Genomic DNA, 22,318 nt, shown 5'->3' with positions numbered 1-22,318 from the left:
CCAATACGCCCGAATTTAACAACACCAAGAAATACAAATCCTTCACAAACACAGGTAACCTTACAATCAACCGTTAAACCTTCGGTTGCTCCAAAATATTCCCATATGGATTACCAAACATACAGACCCATGACAATACCATCAAAAACACGCAAAACATTCACTAAAAACAACTTTGCAGACCATAATTATAATTATACAGATCCATCAAAAACAAATTATCAACCACAAAGGAATTTTAATCAATATACAAAACCTCGAAACTGGGATAACCCAACGGCCCAATATAATTCCAAAAATTTTCAACCAAATCCTCCACAGGATCGCAGTGAAAATTGCCCATTTTTTCAACAGAATAAAAATAAAAAACAAACATCTTATCAAATGGATTATTTATCCTCAGATGACGATTTCTTACAACCAGATATATTTGCACAAAATACTCAAGAATATCGTAGACAAGGAATACAGAGAACACGTACAAATCATAGGAATTTTTCTCCACAACCAATAGATGCACAACATCAACAACCATTTCAACAACAAAATCTAATTAATACACAATCTTTTCAACCAATTCAACAACAAAATCCAATGACTGCACACTCGTATCAAGCATCACAAATGCAAAATGAAATACCACTCCCATATTATCTCCAACAACATGAGATAACAAGAAACCAACTTTCAAATTTTTCTCAAATGCCAAATGCAGCAGAATCATTACAAATGACAATGAATCCATACCTTATGGGTGGATCATCAATAACATCAAACAAACCTTTAATGGTTTTCACAGGAACAGACCCTGAATACTCTGTAGAAGATTATTTAAATGCAGTAACAGCAAACCTGATTTTAAATATTGGACCTGAACCAATTAATACGCCACTACATCAAAACTGGATACATCGACGCACAGCGTTGATACAAACAACCTTAGATGGCGCAGCCCAAAAATGGTTTTCAGTACTACCTCTAGAAATAAAATCAAACTGGAAAAGATTTACACAAGAATTTTCAAAAATGTTTGACTCCGAAAGAAACAAACAACAACAAAGAGTTTTATGTAATGAAATTCGCAGATTACCAAACGAAACCATCAAGCAAATAGCAGTACGAATCGAAACACTAGTTCGAAAAGCATACTCACTAAATACACATGACTATAAAAACACAAAGATGACAGAAATCTTAATGATGACCTTAACACCACAATTAAGGAAAATAGCAATAAAAAAGAGAGCATCACACCCTTCTTCAATTCGAGAACCCGATTTAGATTTTCGAAAACTAGTAGACAAATTAGAACAAGCAGAAATCACGATGAAACTAGAAGAAACGGAAAATCTGAAATTACAATACGTTAACAGAATTGAAACGACTCCCACTAATATTAATAATATACAGGAATCAGAAACAGACCTCGTTGAAAAAATCACTGAAATACTCAATATTTACGAAAAGAACCCGAACTTTAAAGGCAAACCATCTTTCAAAAAATGGTGTAATTATTGCCGCCGATACGGACATAGTATTTCCGAATGTAGACAAAAACAGCAAGATAGTCAAAATAAACCTCAAAAATACAAAGAACCAAATAAATCATTCTATCAATACATGAAAAAAGATCAAAATCTACCGAACAAAACAGTCCACAGCAACAACAGTTCAGGAAAACCACTTCCGAACAATACAAGTTATACAAGAAATCAATCCCCATATAACTCAAGTTATAGAGGAAGATCACCAGAACGAAGAAATACACATAATTCATCACAAAATCACTACAATAGACCAAATAGTCGAAATAACTACTCCAGATCAAATTCAAATACACAACGATTTCTTTCTAGATCTAATTCCCAATCAAGAAATAACTACTATCCAAACAACCAATCACGAAATTCATCATACAATAGGAATAGAAACTACTCCTATAATCGAAATAGAAGTTATTCAAACAACCGAAACCAGAATTACCCGAACAATCAATCAAGGAATAACTCATATAATAGATCGAACTATAACAGACCAAACAATAATTACCAAAACAGATCGCGAAATAATTCACAAAATCGACACTCAAGTTATAATAATCGTTATAGAAATTATTCCCAATCACCACACCGGAATAATAATAACTATAATAATTCTAATAATCGCCACAGAAGTAGTACACCTAAACATCAAAGACAAATCAATCAAGTACAATCTAACCCAGAAACAACATCAGACCCTCCAGGTATTGATGACACAGTAACTAAAACGTTACAACTCAATCAAATAAACTGTACATCATCAGATTCAGAAAGTGATACTGAAAACACTCTTTCTATCAATATGATAAAAGTCGAAAATGACTATGAATCTGTCATATATGAACAACCCTTTTCATCACACATATATGAAAATCAATCAGAATTTCTTCAAAATTATTACACTACACCCATAAATTCCACACCAACGACGCAAGAAACAAACGAGATTAACACTACAGATCAAACCAATAAAAATACCAAAACAAAATGCTTGAATACAAACCACATTTATCAAAATATACAAAAAGAACAACCCAAAGAAAAAATTTGGACAATACCATTTCTCTTAGAAAGCCCAAGAAATAAAGAATTTCAACCACCAGACCTTGAAATAGATTTTTTAATTGATTCAGGAGCAGAATCAAACATAATAAACATCCCCACATGGAATGAAATAAAAACTTTACACCCAAAGTTAATACCTCTTGAAACCTCCAGCAAACTAGCAACAGCACAAGGATCAACATTGATAAACTACGGAAAAATCCAATTATTTCTCCTCCCTACCAGAACAATGGAGCAAAGTAAAATTCTAAACAAGCCATTTAAACAAATATTCCATATCACTGATATTAAATATAATATCATTGGAATACCATTTATTTCGAAGTATATACCAACAATTAACATCCTAAATAGTAAAATATTAATCAAAGATAAATATACAAAAACAAAAGAAACATCCCTAACATTTTTTCAAAGATTAAACAAACAACCACCATTCTTTTCAAAATTTTATCCAATATATAACCAACAAAGAAAACACCTGAAACCACTATCAGGAAACATATATAATTTTTCAATCAAACAAGTTCACCAATATGATAAAGAACAAAACAAACAAAAATTTTATATGTCAGATTTTGAATTCAAACCTATTCACAAATTTTTCAAAATCACAATCTCATCAATAAAATATTTGAAAAATTCGAATTCCGATATCATTTCTTTACATGTCTATAACAACACACCTTACCAAGTAACATTACCTTTAGGACTTTTAGGATACTGCGAAACCAACGCTACAATATCACCAATACACGAAAAAGCCTATCGCGTAAATAATATACTCCAATTACTAGATATTTGCCAATCTACAATTCTTAATGAAGAATTATCTATAAATAATATAATAAGAAACGAAAACAGAAATACGGATTATTTCACAAAAACTCCATATTTCAAACCTACATTCAACATCAGTAACTACACAGAGGACCAACAAAAATTTTTAACAATGTTTAATTTCCAACATTCACAAATAACACAAGACGAATTCGAAAAGTTAGCCAAACAGCTAATTAAATATTCATCAGTCTATGCAACATCAAAATTCGATGTTGGCAAAATCAGTTCATCACTACATCTCCCGTTAAAACCAGACGCAGTTTTCAAAAAACAGAGAGCAAGTAAAGTACCAATTCACTTACATGATAAAGTAAACAGATTACTCGATATTTTAGAACAGTACAATATTATATCACCAGTTAATAAAGAAGAACAACCAAAAGGCAACACATTCATCAACCCCGTTATCATTCTAGCTAAAGGAGAATCATTAAAAATCGTTCTCGATGCTAGATACCTCAATTCACTTATAGATGAATCAAAATGTAATTGGCCCATTGAACCAATACAAGTTATTTTAACAAAAATAAACGGCAAATACTTTACAACCGCCGATATGAATAGTGCATACAATCAAATGCCACTAGATGAACAATCACGACGTTTAACACAATTTGTTATCGGAAACCAACAATACGAATTTAACCGCTTATTCTATGGAATATCCATAGGACCAGCAGCATTTTCAGCTTTTATGAGCAAAATTTTTAGACCACTGATACTCAAGAAAAACGCAATCACCTATTTAGACGATGTTTTTATGCAATCACAAACAAAAGACGAAATGTTCAAAGTTTTAGAAAAATATCATCAAATACTTCAGAACGAAAATCTGAAGGCCGCCCCCGATAAATCACACTTCTTTTTGACAAGAGTTAAATTCTTAGGACATAACATAGAAAGAAAAACAATAACTCCACTGAAATCACGCATTGACGCTATTCAAAAACTTCAACCACCAACAAATAAAAAGAAAATCCAAGAATTCCTTGGAATGTTAAACTTTTTAAGTAAATATGTTTATAAAATGCAATTATATCTACGACCATTTTACAACATCCTTAGACAACAAAATAATTTTGAATGGAATACAGAACATCAAGCACGATTCGAAGAAATAAAGAAACTTTTAACTGAACAAATTTCAAACACAATTCCAGACCCTGATCAACCATTTTATGCAATGTGCGATGCTTCGAACTTTGGCATCGGCGCAGCACTATTACAATCACATAATGGTACAAATAAAATGAACCTGATATCAGCAAATTCCCGATTATTCACTCAAGCAGAGCTACGACTCTCAACTCTAATGAGAGAATGTACAGCCATAATATATACACTGACAGAATATGAATTTCTGATACTTGGATCAAAACATCCCACAGTTTTATTTACAGACCACAAACCAATCATTTTTCTTTTTACACAGAAATCTAACCCAAACCACCGAGTTTACAGATTTCAACTAATTCTAATGAAATTTCCAAACTTACATATAGTTTGGACTGCAGGAAAAAATCTTGCATTACCAGACACCTTAAGTCGAAATACACCACCTGAATTACTTACACGAAAAACAACAGTTGAAATACCCAAAAACATAAAATTCTACCTTGCAGAAAACGAAACATCACCCCGATTGGAATGCAAATATGCAGTAAAAACTGATATTGAACAATCACAAATAAATAGTTTACAACATTTCCCACTTTATTTAGATTGTCAAAATAATCATTATGAAGTTGATCTACTTGGAACATCAACTTTCAAACCAATCCCATATTCTCAATGGATAAAAAAAAACACCCAACAAAAACGAACAAAACAACACCCACCTAAAAAAGACCATTTTCCACTAATTGAAAAAGAAGATTTAACTGATAAAATAAATTTATCAGGACCACAAACAAATGATTCAAAATACACAATAAATCAAGTTTTTGACCTTCACGACCCACTTGATACAATACCCTTATCTAAATTAGAAATCGAAAACATTTTTCTCCCCCCAACAGAAATAATTACAATTTCAACACTGAAACAATATCAAAACCTTGACCCAGTAATTCGACAACTGAAATCATGGCACAAATATAAAACTAAACCTATCAAAGCAGATTCAACCATTCTAGGAAACAAAACACTCCTCCGATACTTTCGCAAATTTAACAACACAACAATTAACGAAAATACAGACCTTTTAGAGTATAACCTGAATGAATCTACAGTTCCATGTCTCCCTATAAGTATGATTCTTATAGCTTTTAATATTTCACATACACAAAATATTAAAGGACACTCTGGATCAGAGAAAACATATTCAAATTTTATACAAAACTTTTATTTCCCAAATGCACCAATTTGGATAAAAGTACTATGCAATGACTGTATAGTATGTCAACTAAATAAACCTTACCCAAATCAAAAACAAATAGCACAAAAACAAGATTTTAAAGGACAAAGTTTGTACTTTAATCATCGTATCTCATTTGATACCAAAGGACCAATTTCACCCTCATCAGAAGGAAACTCCTACATTATGGTAATTGTTGACGCATTTACACATTATGTAGCACTTAACCCAGTACCCCATTGTAACGCTTATTACGCTTACACAACACTCTATGAACACTGGATAGCAAAATTCGGACTACCAGAAATTTTAGTTACAGACAACGGTACAGAATTCATAAATAATGAAATTATCACACTATGTCATTTATATAACATTAAACACAAACCACGTACATCTCATGCACCTTGGACAAACGGCTTAGTCGAAGGTATGAACCGTTCATTACAAGAATATCTTAGATGTATCATCAACGGAAATGATACAAAATATACCGAATGGTCAGCAGATGTAAAATTATTTCCCTTAGCATATAATTCACAAATTACGACAACTCTAGGAATGTCACCATACGAAATGGTTTTTAACCAAAAGCCACGCAAACCAATAATGTTTACAGCAAATTCTCATAAAAACGCACAAGGTTATTGTCAACCAAATAAAGACTCAATTTGTTATAACCTACCTTTACATACACACGATGAAGATCATTTTCATCACCCACAAATTCTTAAACTAGCCTCCGGTACACACACCGAATGGATTCTAAATAGAGATAAAAAACACAATGAAATTTATCAAAAAATAACAAAAAAGTTATTACAAAGACAAAATATCAATGAACAAATCAATTCACGTTTTACACCAGCCTCCGATTTAAAAATTGGAACATTTGTTTTAATACCTAATTTTAATACTCAAAAAGGAATTTCTAAAAAATTACAACCCCTTCGAAAAGGACCATACCAAATAATTGCAAAACCCACTGATGTCACATATAAAATTACCGACTCAAACACAAAAGAAATCGTTCAACATCGAAACAACCTATTACCCTATTACCCAAAAGAATACGCACTCCGCGAATTAACTCAATTATATTCTTTCACAGGATTAAAAATCATTCAAAATGAACCACATCTGAAAAACACAGAACAAAATGATAACCCCACCGAAAATCAAAACACAAAACCAACCGCCACCAAAAACAATACACAAAACCATAAAGAATCTCCAAAACCAAGAAAAAATAGAAAAATGACAGAACAAATAATACCCCAAGAAGAAATAGACAAATCAGAACATAGAAAAACAACAAGACTCCGAAATCAACCACGTAAAAACTACAAAATGTTCATCCCCCAATCTAAAATATTAAAGAAAGTAGAATTTAAAAAGTAATTTTAAGATTTTATACTTCACAATCTTGAAACCTCCGTAACATTTTTCATTTCAATTTTTCAAAATAACATGCTCACAAGTACGCCATAATTCTAGGTCAAAATAAACCAATAGGATTCATCCAATCCGCCACTTTCTCTAACTCAAACTAAGATCAATTAGACGAATAATCTAGAACTCCAGGCACATCTCTAACTATAACTTTACAACCTCCAGGTCAAACATAAGCAAACCACTCCAACTTGACAGTTAAAATAAATATCACCATAATACCGTACCCCTCCCTTATCTAATAACCCAAAGATCAACAATATTTCCCCAACTCAGACCACGAATACCCCCAAAACAAATTTGATAACTTAGCCTAAAGTAACAAAATGAAGATTTTAATTAGCCTAAAGTATAAAAATCTCACCATACCCCGGATCATTTGACAAACAAAAATAAAGAAAAAGACGACCTCCCAGTCACCATAAAAATTGCCCCCAACAATTTTTTACAAAACTCAACCCACTTGTCAAAAAACTAATAAATAATTCGACCACACTAGAAAATCGCCTCAAACAGCAAAAAATATTCGACCAAGAGATCATTTCTTAAATGCTCTTCTCTCAAACAGTTGCTCAAATACTTATAAATTTTAAACAATTTTTTTCAATACTTGAAGCCTTTATAATATTTCTTTTTGATATACTTGAATATTTTCTAATAATCCTAATCATTTTTTGTAACATTTTTTTAATTTTCTACACTATACTCGAACTATTCCTCCAACTTTCCAAAACCCTTGAATATATCCACAGGTACGATTTTAACAACTTGTCTAAATGATACGAACAATTTTCAGTAGAACTGATATTTTTTTATTGTTTGTAATTTTCATAACATTTGTATCATCCCTCATTTTGACAATATGTAAATGTATAAAGAAAGCAATCATCACATTTGCCCTAGCAACAATTTTTCTAATTATTTTTTTGGAAGAATATTATAATAAACATAAACCTTCCCACTAGAAAAACAATTCAAAAATCCATCAAAAATTGCTACCCAACAGTCACAGAATCAGTCTTCACCGACATCATCCCAAGATAATCCAACACCACCTTCAACTACTCAAAATCCTCAAACATCTACACGAATTTCTTTTCAAGACAATCCATACACTTTTGAAGAACGGCACGCTCATTTATCTGAACCACTAGAACCAGTTCAACGACAAGCATCCCTAAGTGAACCAACATATAATCTTTACCCAACACTACCACAAGAACTAAGTAGAATAAGAAATCCTAGTCAAAACCAAAACACAACAGAAATAAATAGACAAATTATACATCCTCGACGAAATAGAAATTTTCAAACTCCCCGAGTTCATTTTGATATACCTCAATCCCCATCACAAACCACTCCAGAAATCACCACTGGTATCACACCAGAAACTCCTACACTTTTTTCACAACGAAGCACTTCAAGTCTACCTTCAGACTACTTAGGTTCAACACCAACATCTGAACAAATACGTGAAAATCCCTTTAACCCCCCAAACCTAACATCACGACTGCCATATTGGACTACACATTCATTTACACAAGGTGAACCAAATTTAGTCAATGACCCCATAGATATTTCTACGGATACAACAACATCCTCATCACTACCAGAAACATTATCACTACCATCAACACCATCAATAAGCCAATTTTCACCACTACCCTTTAACTTAAAATTTCCAAATAATCTCGACGCCAGATATCGAGAACAATCATCAATAAATATTCCTTTAAGACTAGATTGGAATACATTCACAGCACCTCCACCATTATTTGGACAACATCAAGAAAGTAACCGCCTTCATAACTGGGCACTTAATAGATTACAATATCGCCAAGATATTCATAACGATATCCGTGATCACAATATTCAAATACTCCAACAAAACAGTTTACAATTAAAGTTTGAAATCACAGTTAAATTAAACAATATTACACAACATCCCTACCCATTAAATCCACCTAACATAACAGCTCAATCACTACCACCACCGTTTATAACTACTGAAGTAATATATAAATACGACAGATACACCAAAAACACAATTGGTTACATTACATTTTATAACCCATACTCAGGATTATCATACACATGTATATTCTAAAATTACTAATTTTTCTCCAACTCCCTTTTCTAGTAACCCCAAATCAAAACATAAACCCTTCCCCTCGCACAGGACCACAAGATTTATTAGTAACACATTACGATTGCGAAGAAAATGAACAAAAAACACTACACAAATATGCAATAAATCAAGTATCACAATGTGAAACAGAACCACAAGCTATAGAAACCACAGATATAATAGCAACACTCTATTCCAAAGCCCGAGCAACAACAGTTACAGGTTATAAATTCACAGCGACATTTTCCGAAAAGAAAGTACATTGTTCACAAGTCTCAAACGGCAACAAAAACCGACTTGACCATGAATCATTCTATCAAAGTAATATAGAACGCCTCTTACATCTCAATCCCGACGATTGTAAAAATGAATTACTTAGACTAAACATCACACAAAATAAAAATTCCCAAAGAAAATTAGTTAATTTTCAAGTTTTTTCAGACTCTGTACATCAATCACAACTTGAAAGACACCAAGGACATATAAAACTAGACGAAAAATACCCGTATAACGGCGCACACGGACGATTAACCTATGACCTACATGATAAACATTGGATACCACACATTGGTATAAATAACCCATCAAACTGCAAAGCAGACACGAAAAATAAAGGATACCAAGAAATAATGTTTTTCGATTGGAAAATACAACTCGAAAAAATACTATTCACACGAGATTTATCTGATAATACAATGATCTATCAAGGAATCCGACTACCTTGTAAAAATGATCAAGGATATTGCGACCCTACAACAAGAACACAAGCAACAATTGTTTGGTTCCCCGAAGATACATGTACAACATTTCAAGTAGCAAAAATACACGCTCGTATGATAAAATTTCACGAAAAATATTTTATACAATCAATTCCATATGAACAAGTCCATCCATCACGCAAACTAAGTTCCGATTTTAGAAACATAGACAATATAGAAAATAAATTGACACGTTTTCAAATATATCAAGAAACAGAACTTGCATGTAAATACAGGAACCCACTTCACAGAACACAATACTCTGAAATATTAGTTGAATACGAAAAAGGATTCGACATGACCACTGGAAAAGTAAAAATCGACCCATATGCCACAGGTCATCCTCTAAACGAAGGAACATCCTATATACCAGTTAATTTTGAAAAAAGCAACGGACAACCTGGTGGACATCTAAAACCCCATGACACCAGAAGCACACGCTTACAAGAATTATCACTAATGAACACTACATATTTCGGTAATATCCACTATGATATTCATTTAGATATGAAACTAGATTATACAATTAGCCGAATTTTTCAAGAAATGTCACTCTCCGAATTAGAAACACTACACCAATTATGCGAATTAGAACGAACACAAATATTACAATCACTTGCACTAGCAGTATTAAAAATACCCTACGCAGGATACTTATTATCAGGAAATAGATCAAATTTTTTAGACTATGAAGGAAACATCTTATGGTTTTATACTTGTACTAAAAAAGTATCACCACTATACGTTTTTGAAGATAAACGATGTTATAAAAGAATCCCTATCTTTTATAAGAATAAAGTACATTTCGTGGATACACTTTCACGAAGAACCTATTTCTGGGATACCGCAGTCCCATGTGGATCAGAAAACAGCCACAATGTAGTACAACTAAACCCTGATGAAAATAAATATTATCTTCTCACTCCATATCCCACATTAATGCAATCACTCAAAAAATTTTCACCAGAAAGCATTCGCGCTATCGCTCGAAACCCAAATATAGACTTACAATCAATAGGAATTTATTCAAAATCAGATATTCAACATCACATTAGAACACAACAATTCCAAGAATTATTAACACAAATGGACACTATACAAAGACAATCAATAGACCAAAATTTACGCAAACTTGCAGAAACCTCAGGATTTGCCGATATCTACACGCAAGACTATAGCGGATATTTTAAAGACATTAAAGATTATATATATCTAAACGGTGAAAAATACCGTCCCCAAGATATATCACCAATCAACATTTTTAGCTTTGTTACACTCAAAAATGAGATCCTAGATTTTCTAGGATGGCCCTACTACATCTTAGAAAAATTGACTATTTTATACGCAATGTTTAACTTTATTGGATTTCTTTTCTCACTCTTAAAAGGAATCTACAATACATGTGCTATACACACACAAGTAAACAGACAAGCAAGCGTAGCACGCATACTCTTTGCAGGATTTTTTGGAATTTTTTCGACATCTATAAACAAAATTCTTTTAGACGCACAAATAAAAGAATATAACACAAAAATAACAACACGACAAAATACATACGACGAAGAACATAACAATGTCGACACACAGCCAACGGCACCACAATTACCACCCCTACCAAATAACCATCCACTATCCCTAGTCCCACGAAATTTTCGAAATTTAGCAATCACACATAATCCAAATTTTCGACTCAATACATCACAAAGTCCCGTCCAACATATAATGACACACCAGTCACAAGATGATAATACTTATGAACAAATTATTGAACAGCCCCATACCACCGCTTTTCAATCTCAAAATAATAATTTTTTTAGCCCACGATGAGCCGCCAACTTGGATCACTACACCGATCAAATTCCCACCCAACTAATCTTACCTCTCCAATCCCAATAATACCACTTTTTGCTTTTCCGCCACCCGATTTTCCATCTAGCAATGTAACATCAGGCATGAATTCCGACACTAACTCACACATCTCAGTTTTATATTCCATCTCACAACTCAATAACCCGAATATTGAAACCCCCGATGAATTTGCCGACTCAGAACCATCCCCATCCAATAATTTTCATAACCCTTCTAATTTTTCTCAACCTCCTTTTCAACCCATATTGTCCAATAACCCTGACCCAATCACTCCGACACCCTCTTATGCTTCCCAAGTTACCCCAACCTACTCCTCATACCATTCTGACCAATCATCTCATTCTCCAGACACCCCCCGAATCTCCCCAGAGCTAGATAATTTTATTACCCTTCAACAACAACCCTACCACCTTAATACCCCAACCATAAACCAAATCTCCTCCACAATAAATTCATCCAACCCCCCTACCCCTACACCCTCTTCAAATTATACTGAATCATTAGCACCATCATCCACATCAACTGAATCTTCACTCAACACTAATAGAGCTTACCGCACTTTTAAAAGAAAGTTCCCCAACCATCCTTTCCCAGCAAAACCAGGAACAGCCCGTGAATACATCAACCACCCCAAGCATACTAACACAAAAGAATTTTTAGCCATCACCTTACCCTCATTCCCACAATACACCTTAAACACCCCTCACGACGCTAACGAAACACGCAACTTTGTAGATGAATACGTTTTAATGCCCACTCTCTCTTGGACCTCATACTATCATTTCACTAACCCTCTTTGCTTACCTTTATCCAGCACTTCCATCGATATAGAACGAAACAAGGACATGCTATATCAACTCACTACACCACTAACACCTAGACAATTTACTTACGTTGGATATAAAAAATCACTAAAAACACACACTGCACCTAGAGCTAATGAATATACACTAGAATACTACGATCACAACATCATTAGAGCTAACCAAGATCAATTCTTAGACGACGATCGCTTCGCTAATCCACAAATCACCGAGAAATTTTTCATCAAGACACCATATATATTTACACTAAATATCTTCGACCGCAAGTTTGATCACATTATTTCAGAAGCACTAACAGACACACAAGCATACGAAAGTTTTAAAGAACGCTTCCAAATATTTTCACTAACCTTTCATTTTCTTGCACCACACGAAAGAGATTTACACTGCTCACACGATATTATGTTGCGCACTAAACAGACCCACACATATAGTTATTATCGTTTCATCCAAAATCACTTTGACCTACACACACCCTCTAGACAACCACACCATCGTTTTCAATTCATTAATTCCAAATACACTTCACCATTTTTCCTAAATTTCACATATTGTATTAAAGACACTAACCTCCATGGTATTCTTCGTAATTATGACCCCATAACCCAAATGTACATCTTCTGTCCCATTACCAAGACCTTCAACGCCGAAGAATCCCGACCCTTCCTTATCCCGCACGAGTTTGTACAACCTATAGAAATCCCAATTTTAGAATTCATCCACAACACTAAATTCAATCACAAATTATATAATCTAATCCAAAACACACCTTATGAGTTTGCAGTTGGCACTGAAGAACTAACCACTATTAAGGCACTTCAATTGCTTTGGCCACTGCTTCAGACTAAAAATATCATCCGCATCTTAGCTAAACTACTAACAACTTCAGAACTAATTCACGACATCTTCCCCCACGGTTTTTTCCCCGACGACTAACAGGTAAGTATGAATTAAGTAAATATTACTAATTAATTACAGTATTAAAAACTCACCATTCTTTATTCATGTTTTCTTTAGATTTTTAGCCTTCATCCTAGATCATCTGAAAAATTCACAAAAGAAAAATAAAAAATAGCAAACTTCTTCAAAACTGTTTAAGACCCTATTAAACTTTTGCACCAACAATTAAATAAATATAATACCAATGCAGTAAATTAATTTATAAAATTTTCCCCCAAAAGCAGTAAATCTACATATGATGAAAATTTGTATCTTAAAATTCCCCCATAACTAGCAGTAAATTTCTAAATTCTATGTAGTAAATTAAATAAATGCAAATGCAGTACTAACCTTTTGATATTTTCATTCATTCGCACAGAAATTCTATCCACACTCGCACAGCTCGCCCACGAAGAATTGTTTAAAATAATGAATTTCAGTTTCAAGTTTTCACACTCAACAACTCTAACATACAATAACATGTTTCAAACTTTCCTTTAACCCGGTTGGAAAGGAATCATATACTAAACAAAACTAACCAACGCAGCTTACTAAATACCACAAATCATAGAATAACAGCATGACTTAGAAAAAGAAACCAACGGTACCCAAACCGGATTAACCCAGTTTAAAACTGGATAATTTATTCTTTTGAAGACTATTACAAAGTCTTAGAAAGAAATAATAAAACACAAAAAAGTCGAAAGACAAACCCATACCACAAACAATTTGCTTTTTGGAAAAAGTACATAACCAACAAGACATAAGTAAAACCACAACAAACCCAACATAAAACGTTGTCACATAACAGGACCCCTCACAAACACCGCATGAAATCATACTCCCACTCCTGGCCTAACCCACCAGGAAAGGACGTCCTGAGCATGCTCTATAGCCGGCCTAACCCACCGCGCTACATCCACGCTTTGTGACCACACCACTATTTTTAATAAGAGCTACTCAAGTGTGAGTAACTCTTCAAAATAACCGAACTAAAACAAAAAGCTTTTGTGAAAACAACTAACTAAAATCATTATTAAAAAATATTAAACTAATAAAAGTTTTATTAAATGTAAAATCACATGATGCAATATATAGATCAGAATACAACACCAAGGACGAACATCAAAAGACAAAACGACCCCACTACACTCGAGAGAGAATGACCAACTACAATCGATATGCCGCTCACAATCACAACTCAAAGGATTTAGAGTACGACTTGACTTCGCAGAAAAGGACTTCATTGAACTAGACCAATGACCACCTCGATGTTCAAGTATACGTACAGATCCGAGTAACCAGGCATCCCCTCCACGCACAATCTCCACGCCATTCCCAAGCTAGATCAGACACAAAAGAAGTTCTCCCCGAAGAACAGAAAAACCTGACATAGCCAACCATTCTGGAATCAGAATTGACTTTGTTGCAGAGACTCAGTCGTTGTCACAAGAAGAAGCGAAAGAAAATTATGATGTTCGCCAAATACCAACGTCCATCATCCACCCTTGAATTACAGAAGAACTGTTCTAAAAAACTCTGTAAAACCCGGATGGGTGGAACCTGATCTAAACTATATTTTATGATTGGATAAATTAAATGTTTTACCAATGTAAAGTATTTAATATTAACCAATCATGATCCATCTAACTAACAACCCACTTATTTGTAAGTGCTGAAGTTACTTGTAATTTCAGCACCAGAGAGATTTGAATTTAACTTAGAAATTAGTTGGACTCTCCCGAGCACTTCAGCAGCCGCAATAAACCAGTATACCCTAGATCTATTGAGCCTAGCAGAGACTAGTTAAACAACCTGAGACTAGATAGTATAAGAGTAAGATTAGGATCGGTATTAGACTAAGAAGTTGCACGAATCTATCCGGCCGAAAATAAGATAGCGTGACGAGCAGACGGTGTACCCTATCCGAAATTACTCTATGAGTTACACTTCGGTCCTAACTCATTAGGATGTAGTATTACAAGCCCAAACTGTGTGCTTTGATAATTAAAAGCGAATTGCGTGACAAACTGAAAACGAGGGAAACAAACAGTTGTGTCATCCGCATTTGAGCTATTTTGTTGCCGTTGCGGAGTCCACAGAGAGATGGCTGAAAAAATTAAAGCTCCAAATTACTCCTAGCGTTGTCAGCAGATTTCAAATTTTTGAAGCGAGAAGCACATCTTTATATGGTGTCCCACTTTTTAACCCTACGATATTTAACCCCCTCTGTTTACACCCCCTATATCATAACCCCGTAACATGATAACCCCACAACAATTTAACCCCCTTTTAATGACGATAATTTGTTTCAAATTAAGTCCTTTTTATAAGTACAGGAGTAGTCCAATTAAGCTTACTAATTGAGGCCTGAAAAGCTAGTCTTAATTCACTTGATGCCTCTAGCATCTCAAAAGTGATTGCATTTCGATTAGTTAGAGAAATAATCCCTCACTCACGCGTTTAAAACAGAGATAACATACATGGTGCTAATTGAAGGCAACAAAAGACGTTTGTGAGTTTTATAAAAAATCATACTGCCTATTTCTTTAACCATTGCTATACCACTCTAACAGATCAGATATAATGTTTGAAGCGTCATTCCATTTTACTTTATTTTCGAAAGATAAACAAATGCTAACGGTATCAGGCCACGAGTATTACTTTAACCGAAAAAACAAGACAACAACAAATTGGAACTGCTCAAAGTACCAAACCCATAAATTCCGCGCAACAGCAATTACGGACGGAGAAAACTTTATTGAAACGAGGGGTCAACATAATCACGATATTTCCACGGGCAAACCTGATGCTCGACTAGTTTTGAAAAACATCAAGGAGCTAAGCGATAGTAACACCCCAACCGTCGCAGTCGCAACCGCCATTCAGCCAATTACAGACAACATTGTCACTCAACTAGCCCTACCATCCAAAGAAAATTTAGTTCGCACCGCACAACGAGCGCGCAAGCAACGAGAAGAAGTCTTACCAGTCTCCCCAGCAAACAGAAGTTTCGAAATACCCGAACTTTTCAAAAATTTTATAAGATTTGACAGCGGGCAAAATGATCACGAGAGGATTATTTTATTCGGTGACCCTGAAAAATTTACCAAGTTTAATTATTTTCCTTGATTTTTCAAAATTGAGCTAGAGTCGATTTGAAACCGGCAAAATAATAAATACATACAAGGTGTTGACTTTTCTTTTCCCTCCGCCCAACCCTGTAAGGTTAACCCATTTATTGTATCCTTGATATACCCGTTATCATATTTACCCGAAATTCAGCTTTTTTGGGAAAATTGGAAAAAAATTTGTGCCGCCAGGGATTCGATCCTTTGAACTCTAGAGTTTGAGACTAACGCTTTAACCACTATACCATAAGGCCATTGGTTGTCATCCGAAAATTTCTTCCAACTTTGGCTCTTTGATCTTAATTAAGCCCATGTTTGAGTTTTCAAAGCGTAGATCAATTCTTTCGGCGCCAAAAGATCAAGGTCAAGAAATTCAAATGATTTTGGACTGTTTTGTATATGCACCAATTTGAATCATGTCGGTCGGATTCGTTTTCAAGTTCATATCAAAGTCTAGACTAGACTATCGGCAAGGTCATTTCTGTTCAAATCTAAAACGCATTGAGGAGCGTGCGTGTTAACTCATTTTGGTTCGCAAAATTTTTCGCAATTAAAGCTTTGATGTTTACCGACGATATGGTTCCGAATCCTTTTCAAGTAACTTTCACTTTGATTCTAACAATTGGTTTTAAAAAGGGGTTAAATTGTAGTGGGGTTATCTGATTTTGGGGTTATATAAGAGGGGGTTAAGAAAAAGGGGGCTACAAAACACGGGGTGATAAGCTTGGGAACCCTTAATATGACATCTAGTAGCATGTACATGGAGTTTGGTTAAAATTTGTTTTGTTATTTTGATAAAATATACTTATTTTTATGAAGATTATTTTTTATTTCCTTGCAATTCAGTTTTCGTCGTCGGGGTAATTTTGATTAATGTGAGATTTAGCAGAGTAGAGATTAACAAGGAGTCTTTTAAAAATTATTTGTTTGAGCAAAAGCAATTAGAAAGGAATCACAATCAGCAATTAAGATAAAAGTCACTGCATCAGCAATAAGAAGAAAATCACCTAGATCAATCAAACTTTGAATTTAACTAAACAAAAAAAACAAGATTTTCAAACAAAGCTTCACTTAAAAAAAAGAACTTTCATTTTAAACAAAAAAATTGAGTGAAGTTTTATCGCACATTTAAATAATTGAAAGGCTACAACAAGGTTTGAATAATTGAATTTGGTTTTCCACAAACAATAATTAAGTGCTCGTTCCTAAGCTTTACAACAACTTGGTAAGTTAATTTTTATTTCTTATTAGAGCTTGCCTTTAAGCTTGGCTCCGGATTCGAGAGTCCTACATGCACTAACTGGTGTGCGTATCCAGAACACATTTTGACATCTGAATGAGAAAACAAATTCGGTTAGGTTCAAACACGATAAAACAACGTTTCATAACCTGAGCTAAAAGTTATTCTTCACAGGTTCATAAAGTTCATAAGAAAAGTAGTTTTTTGTTTCAAATACCAATAGTTTAACTTCTCTAAAAAATCAATAACATAATTTGGAACTTTTCTGTTTGGTCATTTTAATGTTGAATGCCACTTTTTTCCTTGCGGCGAGTTAACTTTTATTATGAACGCTTTTTAGACAAGCAAGTGGGTTGAACTTTTTTAGATAAGAAGCAAATGTCTTCAATATTTTTTGTCAATTGTATCGCTATGATCAGAAAGCAAAGTAAAAAATTTGTTCGAAATTGTTAGCCGTAACTTTTGTGATAAATTTTCCGAATTATCGTAAGATTAAGGCTCGACAATTGATATTTTGCTAGCTTTATCTGATATACATCAAATTGTTTGGAAAACTAATCTGAGAGAAAATTCCTTTTTTTTCACAAAAAAATGGAGTATAAATTCTCGTCACTTTTTTCTATACCAAAAGAGCAGGGTAATTGATCGGGTAAAAAAGAATCTTTTGTGAGAGCTGGAAAAGTAATTGTGCTAAATAATTCTAAAAAAATGTTTAACGGAATGTTCGGCTTTCAGGAAACGATTCTCTAAATGATTGATGAAAATAATGACGTTGATGAAGCATAATATAATAGTTTTGAAAGAATTGACAACACGGAGTTCCAAGTCAAATACTTATCAAATATCGGTTTGCTCAATTATCCTTCATTATTGGAAATGACAAAATTGGATTTAAAATTTAACAAAAAAAGTGAAAACGCGCTACATTAATTTGTCAGGGCTGATTTGGCTGTGAAACACAGAGGAGATATAAAGAGACAAATTGAGTCCGATTATTTTAGAAGTTTGAGTCCCTAAGCCAAAACAAGTACCATATTTTTAATCATCACTTGAGTAGCTGAGGCCTGGATCTTAGTAGTTTTTCCAAAAATCCTACAAAAATTCAAGCGTGATTGAAGTGTGAAGATTGAATAAATTGCAACAATGGGCAAAAGATCACACTCAATCGGAGAGAGAATAGATTATAATATTTTTTTCATTTTAAGAAAAATGGGAGAATAAAATCGACAAAAATTAGAATCTCTTTGACAGCTTTCTTTGGTGCAGATTTCTTTTGATATGATAACAACAACATTAAGTTAAAGGGCAGATCAATAACTTCAAAAAAAAGTAGATGGTTGATCAAGACAGAACTGAATTTATTTTGACAAGATTGTATCAAGGCTTACAAATCTAATTCATTGCTAAATTTAAAACTATCGGTAGGAGGATAAATGCTGGTATCGATGAAACTAGTTAGTCATAGTAGTTAGTGCTATCCTTTCTCATCACCTGCTATATATATATATATATATATATATATATATATATATATATATATATAAATTCGGCTAAACCATCTTGCAAAACGTTCAGCTGAGCTAAACTTTCGTTATAAATTTTACTTATGTTCTTCAATTAGTTGAATAGATCAAACAAACATTGATATGAATTAAAATGAAACAAAAACAAAGCTTCTTTTAGAAAAATGTACTTTCTTAGTAAATGCAGAGAAAATATATTTGGAATTTTATGAGTTGAAAGGCTACAACAAGGTTGAAATATTTGTATTTGGTTTTCCACAAACAATAACTAAATCTTCATTTTTAAATTTTACACTTTGGTCCGGGTATATCGTTTTCATATTAGAAGTTTTCTAAAAGCTTAGCTCCGGATTCCAGAGTCCTATACGCACCAATTGGTGTGCGTATCCGGCGCACGTTTTTGCTTCTTGATGAGAAAACAGACTTGACTACGTTCAAACACAATAAGACAGTTGTTCACAATCTGAGCTTAGTTTTTTTTCATAATTGAGAAAAGGTGTTTTTTCAAAAATCGATAGTTTAATCTCTGGGAACAGTCAATAACATAATTAGAAAAAATTCTATTTGTGCATTTTAACCTTGATTCCCAATTTAATTTTTTGGCGGAGAAATAACTTCAAGTATCAATGGATTTTTAGACATCCAAGTGGTTTGAACGTTTTAGATTTGAAGTAAATTTCTTCACTATTTAACTTCAATAGTTTCTCTATGATCGAAAAATAACATTCTTAAAACAATTGTTTGAAATTGCTAGCCGTAACTTTTGTGATAGTGTTTTAGGATTATTGAGGGAGTTGTACTAAGATTAGGGCACGACAATTGATTGCTGCGAGCCTTGTCTGATATACATGAAATTGCGTGGATGGAAACCAATCTGAAACAAAATTCCGTCTGTTTCGCGAAAGGTCGGAGTAAAAATCTTCTTCACTTATTCTGGAGAGCAAAAAACTTGATCAGGTAAAAAAAAGAATTTTTTGTAAGTGCTGGCTAAGTGATTGTGCTAAATAATTCTAAAATACCATTTGCCGAAATGTTTGGCTTTCAGGATTTTTGATGCAATTAACGACGTCGATAAAAACCATAACTGAATCATTTTTATAAATACTAAAAAAGATGTTCCGAGTCATTTACTTATCAAATATCGGTGGCTCAATTATCATCAACAAATGGAGATGAAAAAATTGGATTTGAAATTTAATAAAAGAAACAATTTGAAATGTGCGCTACATTAATTTGTCAGGACTGATTTGGCGGTGAAACACAGACAAGATAAAAAGGGGCAAATTTAGTCCAATTATTTTGGAAATTTGATGCCCTAAGCCGAAACAAGCGCCATATTTTTAATCATCACTTGGGTAGCGGAGGCAAGGTCTTTTGTAGTTTTTGTAAAAACATTGAAGCGTGATATATGTTATTTGAAGTGTGAAAAAATGTAAGAACGAATAAATTGCATCAATGGGATAAAAGACCACAATAAATCGGGGAGAGAAAAGATTATATTAACTCTCTGATTTGAGGAAAAATGGGAGAACAAAACGGAGAAATTGGAAACTATAACAAATAATGCACATTGTTAATCGCACATAACGTTATTCGGACCCTTTGTTGCATAACTTTGACTTCAAATAAAGCCTCCGCCTTTTGAAATCAGAATCTCTTAAAAAGCTTTCTTTTGCGCAAATTTTTTTGTACTGGGTAACATCTACGATAAGTCAAAGCGCAGATCGATAACTTGAAAAAAGGTCGGTGTTTGATCAGGACAGGAAAGAACTGAGTTTATAGAGACAGGATTGTATCAATGCTTACAAATTTGACTGAATGACAAATTTAAATTTATCGACAGGAGGGTAACTGCTGGTAATGATGATACTAGTTAGTAATAGTAGTTAGTAATATCCTCATCACCTGATGTTCCCATGCAATTTATTATTCAATTCCTATATAGTTTGAACTTGACATCATAAGACGTCGAATCGAATAAAGCTGGAGAAAAATACTGTAAATCTTGCTAAAAATGAGACTTTTCAGCCTATGTAAAATCAGCGAGGTCTTCCCCGGCGGGAGGGAATATCATTTGTCATTTTTTCTCTGAAGCTATTTAGATAGTGGCATAAAAATGTAAAAGCCTCTTAATTTTGTACCAGAACGCAGATCAACTTAAAACAGATGTTCATCATATGGTCTTAAATTAAAATCGATAAAACAATCGAATAGCTTCGTCGAATAGGTGTACGTACGACTTTAAGCTCTACGAGTTTCATCAAAAAGGCTCTATTTTCATTTTTATATAAAAAAGAAACAAAAAACAGTTAAATTTTGCTCATAATTACGTCAAAATATTGTAAACTGTTGTTCATAATTGGTACTAAAATTAAAAAAAAAAGTAAGTACGACTTTTTTGGTGTTTCCAAATTCTTTCGAATTTTTGACTTTTCGGCTCTGTGTTTTTGTCTGTTAAAATCAATGCAACAAATCCCATCAGCAATATATGATTAGAGTGGGCTCTGAAATTTCCCCTGGGCCTACTATGCGTGTGTGTATGTGTCTCTCTAGTGGGTAATGAATCTATCTCCATTTTGCTTTCACGGTCATATCTTCAGATCTTAACCAGGGGGAGTATAACGCAATTTGATGATAAATGACAAATAA

At 33.6% G+C, this 22,318-nt stretch overlaps 1 protein-coding gene across 9 annotated transcripts in view; it reads right to left on the bottom strand.

Annotated features, from left to right (window-relative positions):
* LOC134847659 (oxysterol-binding protein-related protein 1-like) overlaps window positions 1-22,318 on the bottom strand; it is a 68,517-nt gene that overhangs the window by 10,261 nt on the left and 35,938 nt on the right. For 2 of the 9 annotated variants that reach the window (XM_063864812.1, XM_063864813.1), the window contains exon 1: window positions 20,801-21,719. The exons of 5 other annotated variants lie outside the window; for them this stretch is intronic. The gene's annotated coding sequence lies outside the window, so the exon portion shown is untranslated. Of the gene's footprint in view, window positions 1-20,800; window positions 21,720-22,318 lie in introns of those variants that run through there. 2 more of the 9 variants (XM_063864815.1, XM_063864820.1) reach the window with 1 other exon arrangement.

This window comes from Symsagittifera roscoffensis, chromosome 6 (assembly GCF_963678635.1).
Source record: "Symsagittifera roscoffensis chromosome 6, txSymRosc1.1, whole genome shotgun sequence".
Lineage (NCBI taxonomy): Eukaryota > Metazoa > Xenacoelomorpha > Acoela > Convolutidae > Symsagittifera > Symsagittifera roscoffensis.
This window is presented reverse-complemented; position numbering and strand designations above follow the sequence as displayed.